Source organism: Myotis lucifugus, unplaced genomic scaffold, assembly GCF_000147115.1.
Source record: "Myotis lucifugus unplaced genomic scaffold, Myoluc2.0 scaffold_7, whole genome shotgun sequence".
Taxonomy (NCBI): Eukaryota; Metazoa; Chordata; class Mammalia; order Chiroptera; family Vespertilionidae; genus Myotis; species Myotis lucifugus.
The window spans coordinates 11,286,757-11,292,100 of NW_005871055.1; positions in this window are offsets into that span (position 1 = coordinate 11,286,757).

The window sequence follows — 5,344 nt, forward strand, 5'->3', positions numbered from 1 at the left end:
TAACAAATGGTGTTGGAAAAACTGGATAGACACATGCAAGAACATTAAATTAGACCACCAACTTACACCATACATAAGAATAAACTCAAGATAGATAAAAGACTTAAATGTAAGGTTAAAAAACCCCATAAATATCTTAGAAGAAAACATAGGCAGTAAAATCTCAGATATCATATGTAGCAGAATTTTTGCCAATACATCTACTAGGGCAAAGGAAATAAAGGAGAAAGTAAATAAATGGGACCACATCAAAATAAAAGATGTGGTCCCAGCAAAAGAAATCACCTTAAAAATGAAAAGGGAACCCACTGTATGGGAGAATGTATTTGCCAATGATACATCTTATAAGGGGCTAATATCCAAAATATATAAAATACACATACAACTAAACAAAAGGAAGACAAACAATCCAATAAAAAATGAGCAAAAGCCCTGAATAGACATTTCTCTAAAGAGGACATACGAAAGGCCAAGAGACACATGAAAATGCTCAAAGCCACTAATCATCAGAGAAATGCAAATTAAAACCACAATGAGATATCAGCTCACACCTGTCAGAATGGCTATCATCAAAAAGTCAACAAACAAGTGCTGGTGAGGATGTGGAGAAAAGGGAACACTAGTTCACTGCTGGTGGGAATTCAGATTGGTGCAGCCACTATGGAAAACAATATGGAATTTCCTCAAAAAATTAAAAATGGAACTTCAGTTTGACCCAGCAATTCCACTTCTGGAATATGTCCCCAAACCCCAAACCCCAAAACACCAATCAGAAAGAATATATGTGCCCCTATGTTCATAGCAGCATTATTTACAACAGCTAAGATTTGGAAACAGCTTAAGTGCCCATCAGTAGATGAGTGGATAAAAAAGCTGTGGGACATTTACACAATGGAATACTCTGCAGCTATAAAAAAGAAGGATCTCTTACCCTTTGAGACAGCATGGATGGACCTGGAGACTATTATGCTAAGTAAAATAAGTCAATCTGAGAAAGACAAATATCACATGATCTCACTTATTTGTGTAATCTAATGAACAAAATGAATTGACCAACAAAGTAAGATCTGAAGCATGGAGGCATGGAACAGACTGACATACCTTGTGGGGTTGTGGGGACGAGAAGAGATAAACCAAAGAACTTATATACTTATATGCATAGCCCATGGACACGGGCAATAGGATGGTGAAGACCTGGGGGGTGAGTAGGGGCTGGGAGGAGGGGAGTAAAGGGCGGGAATAGAAGACATCTATAATACTACTAACAATAAAAAACATATATTTAAAAAAATCCTAAGGACCTTAAGAATTATTCTAAACCTACTCTGCCTGTGGTCTATAAATGGAAAAAGTCTGGATAACAGCACATCTGTTTACAACATGGTTTACTAAATATTTTAAGCTCACAGTTAACATTATCCTAAAAACATTAAGCAAACTTATAAAGGAAGCAAAGAGCTCATTGTAACTTTCTTTAGAATAAGGATATGTAAGAAGCACATTAAATACAAAAGAAAAACTAACAGGTGACACAGTCTGTTCTGAAATTATCCTCAGATTTTGGATCTTGGAATCCCTCCACCCCTCATCTTTAAGGAGAACAGTGTTTGTTTTTAAATCCCTGCAGCCTGTCCCATTCCTACCTCTACAGCAATCTTAGGACCACTGGAATCTTTTGTTTGGGGTCACCATGGACACAGGGGTTCTTATTCCAGTATTGGCTTGTTACCAGCACAAGGTAAAGACCTAGGGTGGGGGGTCTCTAGAAAAGAATGTCTCATCTCAACCTCTGCCCTCTATGTTGTCTAATGTGCTCTCCCCTCTCATCCTCACAGAGCATGGGAAAAGTATAATGTTTTAGAGGTACAATGGAGGGTGAGAGAAGAGGAAGGGTGGGGAGAATGGACAGGATGGGGGTCTTTGGGGGCATAGACAGGACGGTTCGCCAAGTGCTCAGCTGTAGACACCACTAATTAACTGTGCTCTCCTCTCCCAGGCACTCTCAGAGAAGGGGAGGGGAAGCACTAGGCCAGTATAGGACCAAATAGCAGTAACCTTGTTGCTTGCCAGGAACTGGGCCAAGATTCGACTGAACAGGCTTGGTTTAGGTAAATTAAAAAATAATTGTTTTTAATGAAAAGGCGTTATCTAGAAAGGCAGCAGGAGAGAAAACTGCTACCAGGATCTCCAGTAACATTCACTCCCACATAGGAAAAGTTGTACCAAGGTCACAGGATCTGAGTCCTTCTGCGTCCCCCTGCCTCTCCAGGTCCAGCCCCTTTCAAGCCACAGCACCTCAGTGAAAGGTCCGGGGCTTACATAGAGGAGGAACCCCAGAAATCCGGTTCTCCTTCAATTTCCCTTGGTTCTTACGGCCACCTTACTGGAACAAACTGTGTTAGCCTCAGAGGTTTGGGATTTGTACTTCAACTGTGTATAAACTGGTATCCATTAAAGGTACAGAATTCATAGATGGCTGGGTCCCATGCCCAAAACTCAAAAGTTTATGTCCAAATTAGTCTGTTTTTGAAAAAAGTGTTTTCCTATTTGTTTTCATTTTTCTCTCCTTTCCAGAATTTAGGGGCTTGTGGCTCATCTCTGGCTGCCTCAGTGCAGACATGAAGTTACTACTTGTTAGCTTGGTAATATGCTTGGCAATGTCTTTTTATTCTCCAATGACTTCCAGTTTTTTTTAAAAATATATTTTATTAATTTTTTACAGAGAGGAAGGGAGAGGGACAGAGAGTTAGAAACATCGATGAGAGAGAAACATCGATCAGCTGCCTCCTGCACACTCCCCACTGGGTATGTGCCTACAACCAAGGCACATGCCCCCGACCGGAATCGAACCCGGGACCCTTGAGTCCGCAGGCCAACGCTCCATCCACTGAGCCAAACCGGTTAGGGCTCCAGTTTTCTTGATGACATAAATCTGCTCTGTGAAATGTTGGGGGGTACGTGTCTTTGCTTTCCCATGCCTTTGATTTTTATTCTACAGAATATTTCAGGATGGAAATATCATCAATCACTATGATTATATAAAATTGGTTTGAAATGGATTTTATGTCACTTTCTGGATCCTGTATAGCAAGTGGGCAATCTTTGAAATGTTCTGTACTCGAGCTAAACTTAAATTTTGAACATTCAGAAAGCATTTTCTTCTATTTCTTTTTTTAATTTTAAAATTTAACTTTTATTTTAAATAGAAAAGCATTTCTAGTGCTACAGGCATCAAGGTATTTAAAAGGCATCAAAATTTGGTGCATAGCAACTCTGGATCATAGAGGCTTTTATTCTTGAGGACAACAAAGCAACCCGCAATGGATCCTGCAAAGAGAACTTTTGCAAGAAACCCATGTGAGGCAGCTATACCAGGGACAAAAGGGTGGAGGCAAGTCTGACCAGCTGTATGGAACTTCATCTTATTGGCCAGCCCCACAACCTCCAAAGGAAGCTGTGGGCTTCCAACCATAGCCCTGAAATATCTCACTACACTACATTTTCAAAGAAAATATTAAAAAAACCCAGCTCCAAGAGGACCAGAGTGATTTGCTGAAGGACAGACATTTTTTCTTAACTAGTTTTAAGGGAGAAATCTAAAACATGGTTTAAAGAGAGAAAAAAACAAAGAAACACTTCCTCATCCTGGTCAATAGCTCCCACCTGGGTGACTATAGGTAATGCATCATAAACCTGACCTGGGTGACTATAGGCAATGAACAAGCTTCCTCTGCCTAGGACTCACTTGGTCTCAGTAGAGAATCCTGGCATCTAGGACGCACAATCCCCTGGCATAACAACATCAGACCTTTAACCAGACTAGCACATGGTCTCGTGTAGGCACTCAAAAATTTTGCTTTCTGAATAAATAAAAGTACATCATTTCACATGAAAACATACTACAAACTTCAGGAGCTTTGAAATGGCCCAGGCCTTGGACCAAGTAACTTATCCTATTAATGGGAGTGGTAAGGATGGGGCTTGAAAAAAGCACTTAAGTTGGGCACTCCTTTGGTAGACAGCAGGCTGGAGTTTCTTGCTGGCCCGTCTTGAGTGCCAGCCTCACCTGCAGCAGCACCAGGGCATCTTTGGTCTGGAGGGTCAGGTTTATGATGCTACCTCATTTTTTTGATTTGGCTCGAAGTCTTTTTGGGAAAAGGCTGGTTTTTAGGCCATGCAGATGGAACAGGGTAGGCCAGAATCTTTTTAGGCTGTAAACAGAATGAGGGATAAGCCTTCCGTGCCAGTATGAATCTTAAAAGCTTCCCATCTGGAGTCTTGTGCTTTCTCTGCTCTTGTTCTGAAGCATCACTCATTTGTGCTTAGTTCCTGACACAACCTGGCCCCTGGAGATGAGTTAGAACCAGCAAAGTTGTCTAAACCATCATGAGACTGGCTTCAAAGGTTACAGAGCAGCCAAAGGCTAATGCTCCCACTTAGAAAAAGACACAAAAAGGAAGAGCACTTGTTTGTAAGATGGCAGGAACTTAAAGCTATGGAGCTAAAACCTCACCTTTCACAGTCACCTTATAAGTAGCTATCTTACCCCAGGCCCTGAGGGAAAAAAGCAATTTCAACATGAAGTCAGAATGGAGAGACTGCAGGAAGATCTAGAAAGTTATAAAAAGGCTATGCCCTGGAATGTCATTTAATATTCCAACACTTCAATGATTGGAATGGCCTCTTCTCATTTTATCTAACAGTTTACTTTTATAAAGGTACTAGAGGCCCGGTGCACAAATTCGTGCACTGGTGGGGTCCCTCGGCCTGGCCTGCAGGGATCAAGCCGAAACCAGTTCTCCAACATTCCCTGAGGGGTCCCAGATTGTGACACCCCTCCTGCAGGTCCAGCCCCCAGGACCTGGATGCCCACTGGCTCCCTCCTCCCTCCTCTCTGTGTCCAGGCTGTGGGTGAAGCAGATTCGGGGCCTACAGTGCCCCAGCAGCAACCTAACCCATGGCGGCTTCCACAAGGAATTGGGCTCCCTCCTCTACTGGTCAGAGCGTCTGCCCCCTGGTGGTCATTGTGTGTCAAAGCTACTGGGCAAATTGTTGAATGGTCACTTAGGCTTTTATATATATATACTAGAGGCCTGGTGCACAAAAATTTGTGCACTCGTGAGGGTCCCTCAGCCCGGCCTGTGCCCTCTCGCAGTCTGGGACCCCTCAGGGAATGACCACCTGCTGGCTTAGGCCCACTCCCCGGGGGAATTGAGCCTAAGCTGGCAGTCAGACATCCTTCTGGCAACCTGGGAGCCCTTGGGGGATGTCCACTTGCCAGCAGGGAGCAGGCCTAGCTGCAGTTGGACATCCTTAGCGCTGCTGAGGAGGCGGGAGAGGCTCC